At 37.5% G+C, this 25,140-nt stretch overlaps 1 non-coding gene across 1 annotated transcript; it reads right to left on the bottom strand.

Moving 5' to 3' along the window:
* Positions 1 to 21,008: 21,008 nt before the first annotated feature.
* On the bottom strand, positions 21,009 to 21,114 carry LOC122003246. The gene has a single exon (XR_006117896.1). It is a non-coding gene; the product is annotated as a small nucleolar RNA R71 (small nucleolar RNA).
* Positions 21,115 to 25,140: the final 4,026 nt, after the last annotated feature.

The following is a 25,140-nucleotide window of genomic DNA, read 5'->3' as shown; positions in this document are numbered from 1 at the left end:
TCTCATGGCGGGTCATTCAGTGTATATTCTCTAATATATACTCATGTGTCAACCTGATATCTCATATCCATGACTTGTGTGATTAACGCATCCGTTGACCTACATGCTAGTCTCAACGCATTAATATTGTCCTTGCATATTAACACTTGACTAGGAATAGTTAAGAGTAGTGTTCTATGTATATCTACAATATCTCACTATCAATTCAACCAATTGATATGTTGTAGATTAGAGAACCTTCTACTCTAGTACATTATTATACTTATTCATTCGACACTGAATTGAAGTAAATATAATAATCAACTTTGCCTTTATTAATAATGAAATATGATGCAAAAGGCTATACAATCATCTCATAATTGGTACCAGGGCTAATACTAACAATCTCCCACCAGCACTAGTGCCAATCACTGAAATATCTAATACCTAGTGATCTAGTATGACCATCATGCTTCCTCTGTGCCAAAGCCTTTGTCAAGGGATCCACAATGTTAGCATCGGTCGGTACTCTACATATCCTCACATCTCCTCTATCGACAATTTCTCGAATGAGATGAACATCACCATTTAAACAAAATACATACCTTAACTGTGATTTAGACTTATCCTTATTAGTTTGGAAGCTAGCATCGGTGTAACCCTTTACAACAAGCTCTTTATCGCCTCCAAAGATCAAGAAATAATCTTGAGTCCTTCTCAAGTACTTAAGAATATTCTTGACTACTGTCTAGTGACCTTCACCTGGATCTGACTGGTATCTACTCGTCATGCTTAACTCATACGAGACATCTGAACGAGTACAAAGCATGACGTACATGATAGACCTTATAGCAGATGCATAAGGAATCTGATCCATGTGGTCCCTTTCTTCCTTAGAAGAGGGATATTGAGTCTTCGAAAGACTCACATCATGTGACATAGGCAGGAATCCCTTCTTGGAATTCTCTATGATAAAATGTTTAAGCACCTTGTCAATGTATGTACTCTGGCTTAGGCCAAGCAATCTTTTAGATCTTGATGCCTAAAATGTAGGCTGCTTTACCTAAGTCCTTCATTGAGAAATAATTCCCAAGCCACATCTTCACTGACTAAAGTATAGGGATATCATTTCCAATGAGAAGTATGTCATCTACATACAATATGAGAAAGATAACTATGCTCCCACTAACCCTCTTGTAGACACAAGGTTCATCTTCATTCTTTATGAAACCAAACACTTTGATTGCATCATTGAATAGAAGATTCCAGCTTCTAGAAGCTTGCTTCAATCCATAAATAGATCTTTAAAACTTACAAACATTTCCAGCATTATTTGGATCTATAAAACCCTCAGGTTGTGTCATGTACACATCCTCGAAGAGATTTCCATTAAGAAATGCAGTTTTGACATCCATCTGCCAGATCTTATAATCATAGTAAGCTGCAATAGCAAGCATGATCTGAATGGACTTGAGCATCGCAACTGGTGAAAAGGTTTTATCATAATCTATACCATGAATTTACTTGAATCCTTTAGCTACCAATCTAACTTTATAGGTATGTATATATCTATCCATGTCAGCCCTCACCTTGAAGACCCACTTACAACCAATGGGTTTGATCCCTTCAGGTGGATCAATCAAAATCCATACTTGGTTAGTGTATATAGATTCTATTTCGGATCTCATAGCCTCTATCCATTTCTCAAAATCTGAGCCCTGTACAGCTTCCTGATAAAATGTAGGCTTGTTGAGACCAACTAGTACTACATCACCGTTGTCAGACAAGAGAAAAGAATATCTCTTAGTTTGACGGCAAGTCCTATCAAATCTGCGTAGAGCTTGTGCTACTTGAATAGGTTGTTGTTCCACAACTTCATGCGGTGTAACAAAATCATGATCCACAACATCTTGTGGTACCTGTTAGTTTCCATTAAGGTGACGATGCTAGTTTGTATATCTTGAATTTCTTCAAGATTGACATTATTCCCACTAGTTCGTTTAGAAATAAATTTCCTTTCAAAAAAGACATCAGTTCTAACAACAAATACTTTACCTTGTGTGAGATTATAGAAGTAGTATCCCTTTGTTTCCTTGGGATATCCTACAAAATATCACTTGTCTGATTTGGGTCCTAGTTTATCTAAGACTTGTCGTCGAACATAAGCCTCACATCTCCAAATCTTCATGAAAGACATCTTGGGATTCTTCCCAGTCCATATTGTATATGGTGTCTTTATGACGGTCTTAGATGGAACGCGGTTAAGTGTGAAAGCGATCGTTTCTAGAGCATGACCCCAGAAGGAAGTAGAAAGATCTGTTTGACTCATCATCGATCGTACCATATCTAATAAAATATGATTTCTCATTTCTGATACACCATTCTATTTTGGTGTTCCAAGTGGAGTGAGTTGAGAAATGATCCCACACTCAATGAAATGGTCATGAAACTCTTGGCTAAGGTATTCCCCACCTCTATCTAATCGAAGCATTTTAATACTCTTACCAAGTTGGCTTTGTACTTCATTCTTGAATTCTTTGAACTTTTCAAAGGATTCAGACTTGTGTCTCATCAGATACACATAGCAGTATCTACTAAAATCATTAGTGAAAGTAATGAAGTAATGATAACCTCCTCTAGCTGCTATTTTGAAGGGCCGCATACATCAGCATGTATGAATCCTAACAAGTCATTAGCTCTTGCGGTATGTCTACTAAATAGAGTTTTTGTCATCTTGCCTTGAAGACAAGATTCTCAAACCCCATATGATTCAAAATCAAATGAGATCAAAAGTCCATCCTTATGTAGTTGGGATATGCGACTATCATTTATGTGACTTAAATGACAATGCAGAGATATCTGTGGTTCAAATCATTAGACTTTAACTATTTGGTATTTATGTTATAGATTGGGTTGTCAAAGTCTAGAACATAGAGTCCATTCATGTAACACCCACGAATTTCTTAAGCTAAGTATGTGAAGATTTTCTCTTAGAATAAAGGAAGATAAGATGGAACCAAAAATATATATATATAAAAAAAGAGAGTTGGTCAAGGATTGAACCTTGAACCTTCTTAAGCTAAGGATTTTGGAATTACCACTAGACCATCATGAGTTATTGTTGAATAGAGAATGGATATTGTAGATATAGATAAAACCATGATTAAGAGAAGGAAGCAAGAAACATCAAGTAACTTTCTTCCTCCCTCTCTTGATTAAGAAGCAAGACAAGTTGTCTTTTCCTTCCTCACTCTTTCCCATTTTCGTGAAGATCCAAGAGAGAAGGAGAGGAGAGGGAGTAAGAGGATGAATGAAGACATTTCTTCATCATTAAGAGAATAAAAGATGAGTTAAGAAGAGGGGAAAGCAAAGTCTCTTTTTGCTTCTTACTTCCACCTAGCATAAGAGGAAAAACCAAGAAGGGATTTCATTTTTCTTCCCTTCCCTCACCATTGCTGTGACCTAGAGCATCCTCTCTTCTTTCCCGAAAATCCAACTAAGGTTTTCTACCTAAGAAAACCAAACCAACAAGAAGGAACCCTCAAGATCTACCTCTCACAAGCAAGAGAAGCACAAAGGAGCACTAGGAGGAGAAGCTCTCTTCTTTCTCTTCACAAAGGGTACCTTCTCTTAGGAAAAGACCAAGCAAGAGGAGGTGAGTATCCCCTCACCTGTGGTACAAGTTGTTATATGGTTTTCGAGTTTAGATGAATTTACAACCTAGAGTTTCCTTTAGAAATTTCGGTCATGATACTTGTAAAGTTTATGGAAGCTTAAAATCAAAACCAATATGTTTAAGTTTTTCCTTATGATATGCTATGAATATGACCTTGATATTTCATGCTTGTACAAGGCTTAGAGTTAGGTAATACCCTACCTTAGGGTTCGGCCATGAAGAGGCTTAAAAACCTAGGGAAGCTCAATTTAAAAACTAACATGCCTATGATCTCTTCTATGATGATATATGAATATTTTCCTTGATGTTTATACTTGTATGTTGCTTAGAACTAGTAGGACCCTACCTTAAGGTTTCGGCCATGAAGGGATTTAATACCTTAAGGAGGCTCAACCTCAAATCTAGCTTGCTTATGTTTTACCTTATGAAAAGATATGAGAATACCATAATGCACTTAAGATTTCATGTTGCTTAGGGTTAGGTTTCACATGATAAACTTTCAGCCAACATAAAATGTAAGGCTTAGGCAAGCCTAAACTCAACCCTAACATGTTTATGTTCCTCCCCATGATATGCTATGAAATTCATAAGGTACTCACATGCTTGTAAATTCTAGAAGAAGTATCAAGTATGAAGTTTTCCATAATATGTTGTGAATGTTCTCTTGATGTTTTATACTTGTATGTTGCTTAGAACTAGTAGGATCTTACCTTAAGGTTTCGGCCATTAAGGGATTAAATACCTTAAGGAGGCTCAACCTCAAATCTAGCTTGTTTATGTTTTACCCTATGAAAAGATGTGAAGATAACATAATGCACATGAGATTTCATGTTGCTTAAGGTTAGTTTTTTTTTTCCATGATGAACTTTCGGCCAACATGAAATGTAGGGCTTAGGCAAGCCTAAATTCAACCCTAACATGTTTATGTTTTTCTCTATGATATGCTATGAAATTTATAGGGTACTCTTGTGCTTAGAACTTATGCTTTTGTAGCATTCAACCACTTACACTTGATGAACTTAGGAAGCTTGGACTTTAACCTAATATGCTCATGTGAATGCCTATGATAAATGCATGGAAATTGATTAGGATTCACATGTTTACATGCTATTTGTAACCAAGTTTTGGACCTTGTATATTTCGGCCAAGATGGATTTTAAAACCTAGGAAGCATAGAACCTAGATCAAATATGCTTATGATGTTCCTTATGATAAATGTTAAAGGAATGAATGTGGGTTCATATGCTTGTATGATTTCATGTAACCTAAATAAGCCTATGCATGTTTCGGCCACCCTTAGTGGGTTGTGGATTTAGACTAAATTGTGACCCAATATGTACTTTCCTTGCCATGATATGAAGAAGTTAACTTGTGATCCATGCATGATTATGTTTCTTTTTCTTTCCATGATGTATTATATTGCTCGTTTAAATATGCTTATGAACCATGCATGAGAATGATATCTAAAATGGCTATGTGCCCAAAATATGATGGCTATGTGCCCAAGACAAGTATGATGGCTATGTGCCCAAGTATGCATGGCTATGTGCCCAAGTATGCATGGCTATGTGCCCATTTATGCATACCTTATGAATGACATGAACATTATATGCTATGAATGACATGAACAAAATATGCTATGAATGACATGAACATGATATGCTATGAATGACATGAATATGATATGCTATGAATGACATGAACATGATATGCTATGAATAACATGAATAAGATATGCTATGAATGACATGAATGTGTTATGAAATGATAGAGATATGATATGACATGTATTTTACTTTGAATGACTTGTACCAAAAGGGTGGGCTCCTTATGCGCCCCTTGGTCGAATTACGGGCCTAGTAAAGGGTGGGCTCCTTACGTGCCCCTAGGCCGAGCTACGGGCCTAGTTTCCTAGTAGGTTCAAGACTTGCTACCTTGGGTCTACTTAGGATGCGCGCATTATGTATGTATGTGGTACTAAGCCGGGCCCCTTCATGTTGAGATTATTTTCAAGTACTATATGATATTGTTTTAAGACATCTCACCCATGATATAAACCATGTTTTGAAAGGCATATTGCACATGACATTACCCATGTTTTAAAGGACATCTTGCAATCCATGCTTACGAAATGATGTGAAAGGATGCTTACTGTTATGCTATGATATGATGTCTTGATGTTATGAAAAGAAATGTCATGATGTTTTCACTTATGCTATGATGTACACTTATGTTATAATATGATCTATACCATGATATGATGATTTCCCATGTTATGATATGACCTATGCCATGATATGATGATTTCTTATGTTATGACATGATTTATGCTATGATATGATGCTACTTATGCCATGATATGATGATTACTTATGTTATGACATGATTTATGCTATGATATGATGTTACTTATACCATGATATGATGATTACTTATGTTATGATATGAGTTATGCTATGATATGATGTTACTTATACCATGATAAGATTTATGCCATGATATGATATGTTTTAATTATATGATATGAGTGTCATCTATTCCATGATGTATGATATGATGACTTTAAATGATATATTGGTTTTTGTGAGTAGGAAAGGATCTCACTAAGCCTTGAGTGCTTACAGATACTTTTCCTTGTACCACAGATAAAGGTAAAGGATGGATAAACTAGAGGAGCAGGAGGAAGGGCCAAGAGATGTGTGATGGTGACTTGGCTAAAGAAATAAAATGACTTGCTGAAGTGAACTTAGAATAATATGTTATGTTATGTGATGTCTTTTATGATTCCCTATGCATGTGTTAGAAATGAATACTATGACTAGTTAAGTTGAACCATGTATTTCATACTCATATGCTTAGTATGTTATTCTATGCTTAGTATGATTCTAGACAACATAGATATGCTTCCGTTGTATGTATGTATGAATGTTTAAGTTTACTAAGTCTAAGGGTAAGAAAGTAACCCCGCCCTCACTAGGCAGGAGTGTAGAAAAGGGGCGGGCGTTACAATTCACGAGATGTGCACTACAATAGAACATTTCATTTAAATAAATAAGAATCCTTTATTATAAATGAGAATCCTTTCTTGTCTAAACAAGAAACAGAGATGATATTCTTAGTTATGACAGACACATAACAACACTCTTCAAGTTCTAAAACAAGCCCAATGGGCAAAAATAAGGAATATGTTCCTATAACGACAGCAGCAACTATTGCGCCATTGCTTACTTGTAGGTTCACTTCGCCCTTTGTCAATGTTCTACTATTTCTAAAGCCCTGCATATTAGTACAAATGTGAGATGCACACCCGGTATCTAATATCCATGAAGAAGAAATAGATTGACTTCTATAACATATATACCTGAGGCAGAAGTGTCACTTCTCTTCCTTTTCACTTCCTCTAGGTATAATTTATAGTTCCTCTTCCAATGTCCGGTCTCACCACAGTAGAAGCAGGTTCCTTCCTTAGCTACCCCACCTTTGGGTTTCAGTGCATGAGTCTTGCCCTTGCCTTTGGCTTGGGTCTTACCCTTACCTTTAGGCTGTTGGGGTTGAAAGGTTGAAAACATAGTCCCATATTGAAAACACATGGGAAAGATCATGGGTTTATAAGAGAAAAGATATCTCCATTGGCATGAGGCCTTTTGGGTAGAGTCCAAGAGCAAAACCATGAGGGCTTAGGTCTATAGTAGACAATATCATGCCATTGTGGAGATATCTAAATTCTTTTCGATCCTACAATTGATATCAGAATCCGGACTGCCAGAAGGTTTAACCGCCGACTGTGCACAAGAGTTATGGTCTGATTGAGCCATGTGGGTATAATATTGACCTCGAACAAAGAAAGTGGGGGCTCCTATGTACGGATCAAGAGGACCAGACACCAGGCAGGAAGTCCTAGTTGCGACTAGGCAAGGAAGTCCTAGTAGGTCGGGTGGACCGGGGGGCAAGAAGATCTGGTGGGTCGAGGATCAGACGTGGGAAGCCTATGGTCCTTTGTTTGAGGGGAGGGGGGGGGAGGATTGTTGGGGTTGCAAGGTTGCAAACATAGTCCCATATTGAAAATACATGGGAAAGATCATGGGTTTATAAGAGAAAAGATATCTCCATTGGCATGAGGCCTTTTGGGTAGAGTCCAAGAGCAAAACTATGAGGGCTTAGGCCCAAAGTGGACAATATCATCTCATTGTGGAGATATCTAAATTCTTTTCGATCCTACATAGGCTTCCACTTGTGTTTTCCCTTTGGTACCATTAAAATGGTACTAGGCTTTGCCTTCTTAAGGTTAAGTTCAGCAGTTCTTAACATGCTCAACAACTCAGGTAGTGGTTTGTCAATTTCATTCATGTTATAGTTCATGACAAATTGACTGTACCTCTCATGCAATAACTTCAGAATAAGGTCAATGACTAATTCTTGGCCTAGTGGGAATCCCAACCTTTGTAGATTCTCCACATACTCGATCATTTTGAGCACATAAGGCCCTACGAGACTTCCCTCTTGCATTCTTCATTGAAATAGAGTCTTGGAGATCTCAAATCTCTTATACTTGCTTGTCCTTGATATAGTTGTCTAAGATGTTCAACCATATCATAAGCATCCATGTTCTCATGTTGCTTATGAAGCTCAAAGTTCATGGTAGCGAGCATAAAGCATGATACATCTAATGCATCTTCTTGATGCTTCTTATAAGCATTTTTATCAGCTCTAATGGCAATAATGAGGTGCTTCAGGAATGGGATGCTCTAGGATGTACAATTTTCTTTCTTACTTGAGAACTATTATATGGTTTCTATACCAGTCCAGGAAGTTGGCTCCATTGAGCTTGTCCTTATCAAGGACAGATCGTAGAGAAAGAGTATTTAACGTATTTGTCAACATGGTGATCTACAACAATAAAATGCAGGAATAAGTATCATATTTTGATCATTTAAATAAGTCTTTAATTAAATGATTCTCCCACTAAATTGTAAAGCTTTAGTAAGAGCAAGTCATGGATGTGGTTTTACCCACACTACTAGCTCAAATCCAATCGTGATAACATTCATGTGGGACAAGATTCATATTATACCGCATCTTGAGTTAGCTTTGGTTAATCACCCAAGACTTAGTATAACTTAGGTAGACAACATTTACTAATTACATATATGTAACTCTTGTATCATTATGTGAACAAGACTATGTGTTCATTTGCCCATGTTATGAAATTTACATTATAACTCATCTTGAGTTAGCTTTGGCTAATCACCCAAGACTAGTATAATTTGAATTTCATCGTATAGGATATGCCTCTAAGTTCTCAACTTAGTTAAGTCACACCCAAAGTTTTAGTAGTCGGATATTACAATTGTCCTGTCCCACTCTAGCAAGATAAATCGAGTCACTTTGCTTTAGCAAAACCTGACTACAATTGATCGAGCTAGAAGTGAGTGCCAAACTTTGGTAGACATTTAAAAGACCTAATCATGATTAAACTACACATGCATCACATACAATCATAGCATATCATGACATACATCACATATATGCATAAATAAATGTGACATGGTTATGGCCCTATTTTCTATGATCCTCTCAAGCCAATGAGAATATCATAAGGTCAACTAGGTCAAAACATCTTCTCCAAGTGCTTCCTCGGTCGTCATGTGTTGTTGTCCTCCTCCTTTTTCACTGTCGTCAAGTAGACTTATTCTTCTCTAATTTGTACATTACAAAATCTAAAGAAAATTTGACTTACATTCGAGTGTAATTTAAATTTACAACAAGAATGAAAGAGGAGAGGCACGACATGCAGGTCGTATTATGAATTACAACACACATCCAATCATATCGGGGTTTAAGGGCCATAACCATGCACCATGTCATATAACATTTACAATCTATCATGACATAAAATTTATTATAATTTAAACAACTAATTATGAGCCGCAATGCCACATTTGTCTCGCTAAAAACCTCTTGGTCAAAACTTGCTCATAATCATGCAAATCATAATAAACATGTCACATAATTTCTATATCACATATGAAATTCTACTACAACTTAGTATATGCCTTCGTAAGTGGCTCTGATACTACTATAAGGAACTAGGGCGCTAAACACGTGAAAGCGTAGCGGAAAACATCTAGTTCCTGTCCAGAAGATCCATGTGAAAGGAAACCATATACTAAGTTTCTACGTGAAAAAGGAATTATACAATTGTTGCGTGCCCTTTGCAATCCCAACAACAACGTTTCTTTAGATGCACACGAACAAGCCTTGTTTGTCTCACAAATTCACAAAGTGGAGAATGAAACAACTAAAGGTTGTGCTAGCAACCCTTCTTGGAAGTTTCGGCCAAGTGAAGAGAGGAGGAAGAAGAGCAAGAACACCAAAAACTCGTTATGAAAATGAATCCAAAAACCCCCTTTGGGATGGTCTAGTGGCTAGCGCATGAGGTATTGCCATCATGAGGTATGAGGTTCGAATCTCGGTAAAGTCGAGGTAAATACCTCCCTTATGTGTTAGTCACTATTCTAAAGGCTAGTAGCTGCCTGTGATTTATCTCCTCCTTGTTGGCCCTAGGACGGTTTGGCGAAAGCGCTGGGAGCGAGCGTATTCTCCTTTTGCCATCATGAAATTGCCTTATGCATTAATGTCGATTGCCTTAATTGACATTAATATTTGTCTTCATCCAATGAATCCAATGCATGAGCAACTCAAATTGTTCACTCTTCATCCAATGCATCCAATGCATGAGTAATTCAAGTTGTACACTCCTCTTTTTCTACATGAATTCAAATTCATGAAGTCACTTAATGAGTCCAACTCATTAATCATCAATCCAATTGACTTAATGAGTTTAATTCAAATTAGACTCAATCCAATAGTTAGATCCAATTGAATTTAACTCAATGAGTCTAATTTGAATTAGATTTAATCCAATGATCCATTATATGAATTTATCTCCATTGACTTGTTCATTGTGTGTGACCCAATAGATTCTCGTAACATTGGCAATGTATCCAAATCAACATTTAGATACACAAGCAATGAGTGACATCTAGCAAGACATCATTGTTATCCAAGTGACAAGAATGTCGAGATCCGACTTAACCTTTCCGTGTCTATTATCTTGTATGTTTCAATTCTTGATATCTAGATTGATCAATAAGTCATAGACGGTGTTATCCTCTTATCAATTTTTGTGTTTTTTGATCTCTAAGTAGACACACTCAATCAAATAAGCTCAATATCGCATATTGACTTATTTAAGCATGATCATGCATTCTTATATTCTACTAATCAAGGGGCCTACAGATCACTTCCGTTATATGGAAGGGATAGATAGATTTCATCTACATCACTCACATCCCTCCACATAACTTATTGCATACCCAGTGATCGACTTTATAGTCCACCCTATTACGGGTGACTTTTGTTGATATCAAAATATACAACTCCTTATGTAGGGAACCGTAGTGACTTCAGGTCTAAGAACTATTAATACTAATAGTCACATATAAAAAAATATGACACTTATATAACGATCCATGAAACATACTCATGGGGGGTCATTCAGTATATATTCTTTAATCTTTAATATATACTCATGTGTCAACCTAATATCTCATATCCATGACTTGTGAGATTAGTCATCCGTTGACCTACATGCTACTCTCAATGCATTAATATTGTCCTTGCATATTAATGCTTGACTAGAAATAGTTAAGAGTAGTGTTCTATATATATCTACAATATCTCACTATCAATTCAACCAATTGATATATTTTAGATTAGAACCTTCTACTCTAGGACATTATTATACTTATTCATTCGGCACTGAATTGAAGTAAATATAATAACCAACTTTGCCTTTATTAATAATGAAAAATGATACAAAAGGAGCCCTTTACAATCATCTCATAATTGGTACTAGGGCAAATACTAACACGATACCTAGGATAAATGAGAGGACTGAGCTCTGGGAGTCCGACCTACTCGATAGCCGGCCGAGAGTATATCAAGTGTCGTGCTTATGAGATGGGAGAGCCAAGTCCTAGAGGAACTTCCCAAACTTACTATTACTTCCCCTTTTGGACAGGCCAGGAACTTCTCGGCCTTGACTGTTGCTTTCCTTTTTAGACCAGTCCAAGAACTTTTCGACCTTGATTGCCACCTCTCCTTGACTTTTAACTGCCACATCACCTTGATTATTGACCTCTTAATATTACTGGGGCTCTCCATTATACGTCATATCACAATCCTTCCTTTCAAGTCTAGTCGAAGGAGGCTCATGACCGACTGACTAGACTCGAGTTCTAACGCATTCCTACCAATTGGCCTATTAGTACAATCAACCTCCAATGTTTTAATGTCAAACAAATATATTTAATGGAGCTTGATCAAGGAAAGCCTTAGTTGTGGCTAGGCAAGGGTGACTAGTCCTAACTGTGGTTAGACAAGGGAAGTCCTAGTTGCGACTAGGCAAGGAAAATCTCGATAGATTGTGGAAGCTAGGTAGAAGGATTTGATTGGATTAGACGACCCAATATCGAATCTTGGTGGGTCGATCTAATGCTGAGTCTTGGTGAGTGAAGCCAGGTGGAGAAAACCCTAGAGAGAGGTAACTCTAGGTTCTGGTGAGTAAAGCCAGGTGGTGAAAACCCTAGGGGGAGGTAACCTTAGGTCTTGGTGAGTGAAGCCAAGTGGAGAAAACCCTAGAGGGAGGTAACTCTAGGTTTTGGTGAGTGAAGTCAGATGGAGAAAATCCTAGGAGAGGTAACCTTAGGTAACGGTAAGTCTTGGAGGAGTGAACTCCAAGCAAAGTTGATTAGATGATTTCCGGTCAACCTTGCTAAGTTTAGTTTTACCATATTATTATGCATTACTATTATTATTGTTGGCTAATGTAGTATTGCAGAAAAATCCTTAGTGGATTAGGGATCAGTCGCTGAGCAGGGAAAGTCTAAACAGATCTGGAGGACCATATTTGGTAGGTAGGTTGAGGTAAGCAACTGGAGAAGAGCGATAGTGAGGCCGTGTAGGTCACTGATCAAACTAAAGAAACCAGGAGGTTTTCAAGTTGAGATCAAGACAAATATTACTGTCTATTACTCATACATAAAATTTATGTGTTAACTTTGTGTTGTAGGAGTATCTATTATATACTGTACATCTAACCCTATTTTGTAGAATCCAGGTGAATTAAATGACCGAAGAGAATGATCGGTCAACCAAACCAGGCTAACATGGCACAGAGCTTAGATCGACCAGAGCATATTTCAAAGAAAGATGGATTGGTTGACCAAATCGGGGATCTATGGACCAAACTAGATATGGCAGGCATAGTGGTAGATTAGATCTTGGCAAATGTTGGAAATTGCAGGGATCAGACGACCCATCATGATAATTAGTCAATCGATCAATTAAATGTTCTTAATGATATGAAGATTGGATCTCAACGAAAAAGGAAAGTATAGTGTTCAGTCGACCGATAGAGGGTTCGGTCGACTAAATGGATTAGCCGACCGAAGGGTTTTTCAGTCGACTGATCAACGCTTATAAAAGCAAGCGTCAAGAACCAATCCGAAGTAACTTTTCTTCATAACTCTATTCTACTCAGCGTGCAAGTTACATCACCAAGAAGCTCCGACGATCTCCATTGTTGTATTGTCTGTATTTTTATTTTAGCTTGCATTCTAGGTTTTGGTCTAACTAGCTCATGTTTGACTGAGGTATCTTCTGTTAGATCCTAGTGGTCTAGTAAACTAGGTAGAATACTCATGATTCAGCCTAGACATGTCTTCGACAAAGTTTCCTTGATGTACTATCATCTCAATTCATTTCGATTCTATGTTGTTAGGGTTTGATAAACGTTTTATAACTAACCATTCTAAGTTATCAATTAAAGCTAAGAATATGAAATGCATGACATGGTATATAATAGGTGATTTAAAATATGCATGATCATGGCAAGTCAATTAATTCAAACAAGTTATATTATTATTATTGTTATTATTATTAATTTTATTATTGTTATTTGATGCGGTGATAAAGAGGGGTCCACTAAGTGTGGGTTAAAGGATGAATTATAATTAAAGGGTACATGATTATAATTAGATTTGTGGAGTTTGAAGTTTTAGATTTGACTTTGATTTGTAACCTAGATCTAGATTTTGTGAGTTGGTAAAATTATTAATAATATTTTCTAATTTATCAATTTTAATTTTCAAGAATTTATTTTGCTTCTCTAATTTTCTTAACATAGAATTTGAGTTTTTAAATTTAGAAAAATTATTTTATTTGTTATTTAATCTTAAGATAGAGTTTTATTAATTAAAAATCTATTTTCCAAATTCTTATGTTCGAAGGTTAAAGGATTATTTTTTAAATCTAAATCCTAATTTTTATTTTTAAATTTTTAATTAGATTTTATTTATTTCTAGTTATTTTAAATTTTTATTATTTGTATTTAAACTTATATTAACTTGATTAAATATATTTTGATCAAATAAATTATGACTTGAGTTAATTTGATCAAGGTTAGTTACATTAGTTAAATTTTTATTCTTGTTAAGTAGTGTCCATTTAGAATATTTATGCATTTCTATTTCTTTAGTATAACCTAAACATGAAAAATCTAAAGCATGCAATGTAACGCCCACCCTTCTTACCCAACCAAAGGTGGCGCTACGTTCTTATACTACTTACGTACATGCTTTAGTTATAACAGCGGAAGAATAAAAACTTTAAAGAATTTAATTTATTAAGCATAATATCACATATTCTGATTTGTTCAAATGTGCATATATTGAACTTATAACTAAAAATATTAATTTGTCCGAATCGTTCTTGCCGAGCCACCACCACACACATCACTATCTGCTCCTCCTGCTACTCCGTTGTACATCCAGCTTTCTCTTTTATCTGCGGTACAAGGAAAGTAAGCTATGAGCACTCATGGCTCAGTAAGTTCCTTTCCTACTCACTAAAACCGAGAATCATCGTATATCAAGAATGGATCCATATCATCGTCTCAACTAATCATAACATAACATATCATTATATTCAAACATATCATGCATATTTCTTATTCACATATCATTTCATAGAAGCATGAATATCATATCATAAAACAAATAAATCACAAGCATGAGACATACAAGGGCATCATATTCATATCATAATATCACATGACATTATATCATATCATCATATAATTCAAGCACATATGAATGTAGGCAATGCATCGTGAATTTGAAAACTTATACTTAATAGTACTTGAAATTAATATCATCATCATTTGGGATCCCGGTTTGTACCACATACATAATGCGTAGGTCCAAGGTAGCAAGTCTTGAGCCCTACCATGCATACATACTAGGGCCGAGTCTTACTCCATCGACCTAGGGCACTCAAAGGCCCATTACTGACGAGGCCCGAGTCTTACTCCATCGACCCCGGGGCGTTTACGGAGCCCACCCTTGGTACAAACCATAAAATAACTTATCATGCATAACTATCATATCATGTCCTTAACAATCTTTCATGCATTTATTCTTTTCATTTCTTTTCATTATGTATAGCATCTTCTATGCTATCACATATCATAACATAACTTCATTTCTTTTCATTATGTATAGCATTTTCTATGCTATAACACATCATGACATATTTCATAATATAACTTCATTATGCATATCATTTCGTAACTAAAGCAATCATGCATTCTAACTTATTATCATATCATTTTCATACAGCATGGCATAGACATATTTAATTTTGTTCTAGGGTTTCTAGGGCATCTATCCCTTCATGGCCGAACACATAATGATTCATTTAGGTCATACAAACATGTATCACATTCACACATTATCAAGTTTTCATAAGAAGTACTTTTAACCCCTTAGGTTTCATTTCCAAGGCCTCTAGGTCCTTTAAACCTTACTTGGCCGAAATTCATAGAATATAAACTTCCTTTAAGTGGCCTAAAGCATGGGAAACCTAAGTAAATTTCATAGCAAGATTTACTAAGAACATCATACACAAGGTTGGATCATAAACAAGCTAGGACTCTTGTGATCTTACATGTCATAAATCATGTAACTAATTTTCTACATTTCAATTAAACATGAGAGCATTAATCATCTTTCATAACATAATATCACAGAGGTCATTGAGCATATTAGAATTTTGTTTAAGCTTCTCTAAACTATCACCTTACCATGGCCGAAATATTAAGAGTAAGGTTCATGAGTTTCTTTCAACATACAAGTATACAACTCTTAAGAACTTTATATCATGTCATATAAGCATAGTTATTTTAAATTCAAGGTCCTCCTAACCCTAAATTCTTTCTTGGCCGAAACATGAGAGTGGGGTTCTTTTGGTTCCAATCAACTTCCAAGCAAGAAAACCATAGGAAGGTCCTTAGCATTTCATAGAGGGAAACTTGCACTAGTTTGGTTAGACAATAATTTTCCTAACCTATTTACAATATTTTTGATTGAAATTCTAGGGTTACATACACCTCTGATCATGCATCATATATGTATACAAACATAGGGGAAAACTTTCTTTCAAGGCATAGAAAAAGAATCCGAAAATCACATGAAAGCCTTGTACCGCAGGTGAGGGGAAGCTTACCTTCTTTGCTTAAGTTTCCTAGAGTTGAGAACTTGCTTGTGGACCTTTCTTCCTTGCTTGCTTTGATCGGCACCAATGGAGGAAGAAGTGGCTAGGCCTTTTGGTGGAGAGGAGGAGGAAGAAGAGGAGGCTTCTTCCTCTTGTGTTTCTCGGCAACAAAAAGAAAGAAAGAAGGGGGAGAGTTGTTGCTCTCGGCAAGAAGAGAAATGGAGGAGAGGAGGAGAGTGAGTTGAGGATGAAGCCCCCCCCCCCCCCCTCCTCCATGCCTATTTATACTAAAGTGAGGGGAGGAAAACTTGACTTGATTCATCCTCCTCATTTACTTCTCCTCTTAATGAGAAAGAATATGCTAGAGAAATGCTTCTTGAGTTTCTCTCTTTTCTTTCTCTTAATTTCTCTCCTTTCTTTCCTTTAATTATAATTCCCATCTCTCCTCTTACAATATTCACTCCTATCACACTTGGTTAACACATGCATGCATCCACAAGAGAACCAAGGATCAAATCCTTCTCCTAACATATTTTTGTACAAAATAATTCATGTATATGCATTATGCATAAATATTTCATACATGCATATATAATATCTCATATTTCTTTTGTTTACATTAATTCCTTGCATTATAAATCATGTATAGAACTTTATATTCTCAACTTTATTTTCTTTCATAAAGTTTTAATCATCTAAATCCTTCCCATCGTAACATTCAACGTAGACTATCTACACATTCTTTTCATTACATTCGTACTCTCATTGCCCTTACTTTATCTAGGCTTTCTAGGGGTGTTACATGCAAATTTTCATGAAATTTAAATTGATTTACCTTAATTGATCCCCCTAAATCCTTAGGTCTTCTTTTTGGGCATTGAAATTTGTAATGCCCCATTCTTTTGCACCTGAAGCATTCGATATGATCCTTCCTTTTCCATACTATAGGCATCGGTTCCTCCTTTACCTTTGGTTGTGTGGATCGATTATTTGGATATTTACTTTTGTAATGTCCTTTTTCATCACACTTAAAACATGTTTTGTGATTCTTAAATTTTGAACTGACAATGTTACCTTTTGAATCCTCAGTAGGATTCTTCCTCTTGACCATTGCCATGTCGAATTCGGGCTCGAGCATTTGGTCAGACTCGGGTTCAGATCCATCTGCCTCCTCCTCAATGATTAGTGTCATGATGTTGATTTGGTCTTGCTCTTCTAAATCTGACTCTAAGGATAGCTCTCCGGATTTAGACTCAAATTCACTTTTTCCTTGATCTTCTAGCCTTGATGGAGTCTTGTGAAGCTCAATCAATTGGGTCCACAACTCAAATGCATTCTTGGAATTTTCTAATTGAGACAAAATTTCATTAGGCAAAACACTAATTAATATACTTATTACCTTTGTGTTTGCTTGAATTTCAAGAAGGTTGTTTCAATGCAACCCAGTTGTCAAAACTATCACTTCCTACGAAACATTCCATCATACACCTACATGAATCGAAATAGACTTGATAGTACGATGGAGGTTTATAGATGCTTCTCCCTTCTTGATAGGATATTTAGCAGCGGAATAAAAGAGACAAAGACACAGATCATTTTTACTTGGTTCGGATCCTTGGTCAACTCCTACTCCAAGACCGATGATCCTTGATCACACCGTTGGACAATTCACTATAATTCTTCTTTTCAAAATCTTTGAAAAGAAGCAATTTGTTCAATGAAGTTATTATAATAGCATGCAAGCTAAAATAAAAATACCAACAATACAACAACGAAAATCATCGCAGCTTCTTGGTGATGTAACTTGCACGCCGAGTAGAAGAATAGAAGCAGCACGAGCAGCAACGTAGTAGAACAGAGGAATGAAGAAAGTTATTTTAGATTGGTGCTTGAGGCTTGCTTTTATAAGTATCGATCGGTCGACTGAAAAACCCTTCGGTTGACTAATCTATTTGGTCGACTGAACCCTCTATCAGTCGATTGAACACTGTGTTATTATTCTTAGCCGAGATCCAATCTTCATGTCATTAAGAGCATTTAATTGATTTGTTGACCAATTCCTGTAGTTTTTAACTTTTGCCAAGATCGAATCTGACACTATGCTTGCCATATCTGGTTCGGTCGACCGATCCTTGTGTTTGATTTTTTGATCCCTGGGTTTGGTTGACAGATCTGCCTTTTTGCCAGATTTGTTTTGCTCGATCTAAGCTATGTGGCTTGTCAGCCTGGTTCGGTCGACAGATCATTCTATCGATAACCTTCCCTTCAAGTCTAGTCGAAGGAGGTTCATGACCAACTGATTAGACTCAAGTTCTAATGCCTTCCCACCATTTGGCCGATGATGTGCGTAGATTATATACTCTTTTATGCATGTTTTTACGCACATTTACATACTTTGAGCATGCTTGATCTATGCATTTTTATACTTCCAGCTTTCCTTTTAGCATATTTACTCTTTTGGTTCGGAGATCTGCTTTTTGTGCATTTTCTGTACACAGGAGTCGAAATTGGTGAAGATTAAGTGTCCTTGAGCAAGCTTGGAAGTAATTGAAGGGAGAAAGAGCATCGGGCCGTGTACCATACATGGCCGTGTGGTCCTAACAGGAAGGGAAGAGGACATGGCCGTGTGAATCCCACACGACCGTGTCTTGATTTGAAGAAATCAGAGCAAAAGCCCTACATGGCCGTGTAGATCTACATGGCCGTGTGGAGTTTCCGGAGGCCAAGCAGATGGTGGCCATGTGCACCACACGGCCGTGTGGATTTTCCAGAGACCAAGCAGGTGGCGGCCGTGTGCACCACACGACCGTGTAGCATTTCCAGAGAGCAGGAGGGCCTTGGCCGTGTGCACCACACGGCCGTGCAGCATTGGCAGAGAAGGAACTGGACATGGCCGTGTGGATCTCACACGGCCGTGTCGAGGGGCCGTGTGGCGCCCGATTCCCTCCTCTATTTAAACCTTCCTTCATGAATTGAAAGGGGATCTCTCCCCCTTTGGGAGAAGGCAAGATTTGGTGGTTTCCTCCCAATCTTGGGAGGATTTCTGGGCGATTCAAGGGGAGTTATTGACGATTCGACTCCGGAGCGAGGATTGGATCCAAAGACGAGGCTTCTTCATAGATAAGTTTTCTCTTTCCCCCTTTTCTTGGTTTCTTGGATTGGGGATTTAAGAAATGCTTGTATTCTTTATTTCTTCGGGTTTTCTTCCTCGATTCATGGAGTAGATCTTGTATTCTAGGATGAAGGGAGTATTTGTATGATGGATTGATGTAATCTCATATGGATTTGCCATTTTCTTGTTTCAATGACATTATCTTGCTTGTATCAATTAGATCTTGAATGATTAATGGTGATTCGTGCTTAGTTCTCATTCTTGATTAATTGTTTGGATTTCTTATGGACTTTGTAAAGATAAACTCTCACTCGATCATCCGAGGGATCCACGTGACAGGTGCAAGCCCGTGTAAGGACGTTTGAGAGACAATCTTGAAGAGGAAATAGGAATATTCAAGAGAGTAGGATGGATTTTGTGATTAGTTTCTTGTATCTTGATAGATTAATAAGTCGTGGGCTTCTATGTTGATATCCGAGGAAGGCATAGTAATAGGTGCACTTCTGTGTAAGGACAACATAGGTTCATGTCTAATTAATCCTATTTAGATACATTTCTCAGTCCTTAGCCGGTTGTCTATTGCAAGAGAGAACCGGCAACTTTCTACATGTTTGGCAATTGAGGGATAAGAATTGGTGAACCATTTACATTCGAGAAATCCTACAAAGAAACCGAAACTCCTAGAATCTCCCTTTATCATAACCCAAAACACAAAACTCTTGCTTGTTGATCTTTAATATTAGATTTGTTTACCTTCACTTTGCATTTGAAACAATTGGATAGTTGTTTATCTAATTCGCATTGAGACATTTCTAGTGCTTATTCCAGTCCCTGTGGATACGATAATCTTTTATATTACTTGCGACATTTCCGTACACTTGTGGAGCGTAACAAGTTTTTGGCGCCGTTGCCGGGGACTGCGCTATAACATTAGGAATTATCAATTGAGTTAGACTAAACATAACATTTGTTTTCCTTTCATATTGCATAGTTGTAACTAATCATTAGATTTCTGTTTTTACTTTCTTGTATAACTTTCACTTCTTGTTAATTCTTTTTGTACAAATTCAATTCTGCATTTTTGATTCTTCTATTTTTCTTTTTCTGTCGAATTGCCATTTGCTATCTTGTTCTTGTGTATGCGAAGATCTAACTTTGCAGGGGAATTCTTTCCTTTTGACCCTGAGATTGATAGAACTTTCCATAAAAGAAGAATTCTGCAAAGGCAAATTGAAGAACAGGAACATTTGAACATGGCAAATATACCACTCAAGGATTATGCAGCACCCTATGCAAGAGGTTTTCGATCTAGTATTTCAAGACCTTCAGTGGAAGCTAATAACTTTGAGATCAAACCCGCAATCATATCTATGGTGCAGCAGAACCAATTTGGTGGAGGACCTCATGAAGACCCCAATCAACACTTAGAGGTCTTTTATGAAATATGTGGTACCATGAAAATGAATGGAGTTCCTTCAGATGCAGTTAGATTATTGTTATTTGGGTTTTCTCTAAGAGATAGGGCAAAGCAATGGCTGAATTCTTTGGCCCCTAATAGCATCACCACTTGGGAGCAGTGTGAGCAACAGTTTCTTGATAAGTTTTATCCACCAAGCAAAACAGCTCATATGAGGAATTTAATTGCAAGCTTCAAGCAAACTGACTCAGAATCTCTTTTTGAAGCATGGGATAGATATAATAGTATGCTCAGACAATGCCCACATCATGGGTTGGAAAGATGGTTAGTGTTGCACACTTTTTATAATGGTATCAATTATCATACCAAAGTGTCCCTTGATTCAGCTGCTGGAGGGGCACTTATGAACAAAAGCTTAGATGAAGCCGAAGAAATCATTGAAAGTGTAGCACAAAATCATCATCAATGGGCAAATGAAATAAGTGGTGGCTATTCTTCTGTAAACCCAACAATTAAAGAATCAGGGAAGTTTGATGTAGATGCAGTCACTCTTTTGTCTGCAAAATTGGACGCTCTTACAAAGAAATTTGAGAATATGGGGGCTAGTACTAATATGGTCAATGCTATTAGTACATCTTGTGAAGTATGTGGGAGTTCAGAGCATTCAAATGACTCATGTCAATTGGGAGCTATCACTGCACAAATCAATCAACTTGAACAATGTGATGCAATCATGAGTTACAATCAAAGGCAGAACAACCCATACTCAAATACTTATAACCCTGGATGGAAGAGTCATCCAAAATTTTCTTACAGAAATAATCAAGATCAAGGACCATCTATGGGGGCAAGACCAAATTTCCAAGCTGGGCAACAAAATTTTCAACATCTATCTTCTCAAGGCTTACCAAAGTCAAATGTTGAAAAGATGCTTGAAGAAATTATCTCAAGTCAGAATGAAATGAAGCAAGATTTAGCAAAGCTCATTCAGAGAATGGATAATTCTAAAAAGCATCAAAAGATCCAGGATAGTCAAATTGCCCAACTAGCTTCCTCTTCATCCAGAGTACCAGGACAACTTCCAGGAAAACCTGATGTGAATCCTATGGAGCATTGCAATAGAATTGAGCTTAGGAGCGGACGGACCTTGGGAGACTCCCAAGCGACTGCTTCAAAAGGGATACAAAAAGAAGAGCTCTCTCCTCCTATACCAAATCAGATTCAAGCTAATGAGGAGAGTACCATTGAGGTTGAAGAAACTCTTCCACTGAACCATCAGAGCAAAGCTGTCCCTTTTCCTCAAAGACTTACAATGCTCAAGAAAGATGAAGAATTTGGCAAGTTTCTAGAAAAAAGTTAAGGAAATTTGTGTAGAGGTACCTCTTATCGATGCTATTCTACAAATGCCTAGATTTGCCAAATTCCTGAAGGATCTCATGTCAAACAAGAGAGGAAGAGGAGAGGTCGAGACCATTGCGCTTAGTGAGGAATGTAGTGCTATTTTTGAGAAGAACACTTCTCCAAAACTGAAGGACCCAGGGAGCTTTTATATTCCTTGCAACATAGGAAAAGGATTTTTTGAAAAAGCTTTCTGTGATTTGGGGGCGAGTGTTAGCCTCATTCCCTATTCAATTTGTAATAAATTAGGTCTCAAAAACATTAAACTTACTACTATGGCACTTCAACTTGCCGATCATTCCTGCAGGTACCCTTTGGGTATTATAGAAGATGTGCCAGTAGAGGTGGATGGGAATGTTATTCCCACATATTTTGTCGTGTTGGACATGGAAGAGGACCCTAGGATTCCTATCATATTAGGAAGACCTTTCCTTGCTATAGCTGGAGCTATAATTGATGTCAAAAATCATAAGCTTTCTTTGGTAATTGGTAAGGAAAAGTTGGAATATGATTTATCTAATATCTCTAACCATGTCTCGTCTCTTTTAAATGCTTGTAGCAGGACAAGCATTTATAAAATTGAGGAATGGAACTTCCATCCTCATGGAAGGCCACCAAACGAAGGAGACAATGTGGTGGAAGATATTGGGAGAAGATCTCCCAACAAAAATGAAAAGTATATCTGTCCTCCAAGGGCGAGGAAAAGAAGCGAATGATAAAGTTTGGTCGAGCTAAAGACCTTAAACAAGCGCTTCTTGGGAGGCAACCCAAGGGTTCTTTTAGTTAGTTTTGATTTGTATCTAAATTTCTTTTAGTTTGATGCATTCTTTTGATTTTGTTTTCAGGTTAGGTGCAAAACGGAGCTCGGCCGTGTGCTATACACGGCCAGGCAAAAGTTGCAGAGAAGGGAAGTGCTTAGGCCGTGTCATCCAGACACGGCCGTGTAGCATCTTCCGAGGAGAAAAGGATCTTGGCCGTGTCTCAAACACGGCCGTGTAAAGAATCCCGAGAGGAAAGATGGAGAGGCCGTGTCCCAGACACGGCCGTGCGAGGAATCCAGAGAAGGAAGAGGGGGAGGCTGTGTGGATCTACACGGCCCGTGTAAAGAATCCCAAGAGGAAAGATGGGGAGGTCGTGTAGATCTACACGGCCTGTGTAGGAGAACTATTAAAGTCTTTCTTTTACCTCACACGGGCAGATCTTGGCCGTGTTCCGCACACCCCCAACTCTCCAAAACATCTTTCTCTCTCCCAATCTCTTAAAAACTCCTCTCTAACCTCTCAAGATCTCTTAGATCCGGATTCTCCTCTTCACTTTTCATCCTCCTAACCTAAGATCCTTGCTCTTTGAAGTTTTGTTCTTTGAGTTTCATTCTTCCAACCCTAGATAACTTTTCCCCTATCTAAACTCATCAAGATGTCCAACATTTTGAAGAAACTTCGCAAAAGAGGTGGTGGATCCAGTGGGGACAAAGAGGAGGAGCCATCAAAGGACAAGGGAAAACAACCAGTGAAGGGCAAAGGCAAAAGGACTTCACGCAACGAAGGTAATGACAATGAATTCAATATCGTGTTTAGAAATGATGATCAAGTAACTAGATTTGCAATTCTTGTCAATAGAAAGATAGTGTGTACCAGATATATGGACCCAACTATTCTTGATATGCTTGGAATTAGGGAAGATGTAGATTTGATGATTGGTTTTTTAGATTGGGGTGATATTATGTACACACATTTGCCTACATATCCTCGTCTTGTTTTGGAATTTTTAAGTTCATTGGATGTCCATTTTACTAATGAAGATGATTATTTTGGAAAAATCTCATTTAGACTAATGAATCAAGAATTTCTATGGACATTTAGTGACTTTAATTCTTGTTTTGGAATAACCACCGGTAGCCCTCGTAGGTTTGATCCAAGGTTTAATTGGAATCATTTTTGGAATGAAATAACTGGGTTAGGTCAACCTTATGAGCCTTCAAGAGCTAAGGCCTCCAATATGCAAAACCCCATCTTTAGGTATCTACATAGAGTCATGAGTAAAACTATTTTTGGTAGGGGGGAGAGTGATGGGGTGGTTAAAAAGATAGAGCTTTATGCTTTATGGGCTATGCTTTATAAGGTTGAATTTGATTCTGGTTTTCATTTTGTTCAAACATTATTAAGATCTGCTAGGGCATCATTGGGATCAATTGTTTTTGGTGGTTTGATTACCCGAATAGCTTATAATTTAAATCTTGATGTTGATGGGTTGGAAATAATTCATGGTAATGACATGATTGACATTGATGCATGTCTTGCTATGAAAATGATCGTTCGGGATGAGAATGGTTTCGCGTTTCCTAGGAGGAGTGGTTCTCCTTTACCCCTTCCTTTTCCTGAACGAACTACTATCCGTAACCCGGCTAATTGGGTAATTTCTGAGTTGGATTTTGAGGATAACCCTTCTATACCTGGAGACACTGAGCCACATCATGAGCCCCCGTCATTTGGACACCCGCAGCCTTCTAGTTTTATGGAGCTTGCTAGGCATTCTTTTGCATATGGCACGGATCTTCTAGGTTTGATTTTTCAGATTTTCGTGCGTCTCTAGAGTCACTTCATGAGAAGCAAGATGCCCATTGAAAAATGTTGGAGGGTCGCTTCTCTTTATCTGATGATCAGTTTAGGGAGGTACAAAATCATCTTCAGTTTACGAGGAATTTTCAAGGTCAAGTGACTGAGTTTGTGCAGGATTATGATACTGATCAGGCTAGGATGAGAGATTTTATGCAGAGCATGACACTTACTAGCCAACAAGTAGATGCTTTATATGAGTATCATAGATCTTTGGGTGAGATTCCAGGTTTTCCTAGTTTTCCTATTGGCCAACCACGTTCCTCGTCCACCTCCACCTCCTCCACCATATTGATTTCATCGGGACGATGAAAAGTTTAAGTCTGGG

The sequence above is a fragment of the Zingiber officinale genome, chromosome 7A (genome assembly GCF_018446385.1).
Source record: "Zingiber officinale cultivar Zhangliang chromosome 7A, Zo_v1.1, whole genome shotgun sequence".
Taxonomy (NCBI): Eukaryota; Viridiplantae; Streptophyta; class Magnoliopsida; order Zingiberales; family Zingiberaceae; genus Zingiber; species Zingiber officinale.
This window is presented reverse-complemented; position numbering and strand designations above follow the sequence as displayed.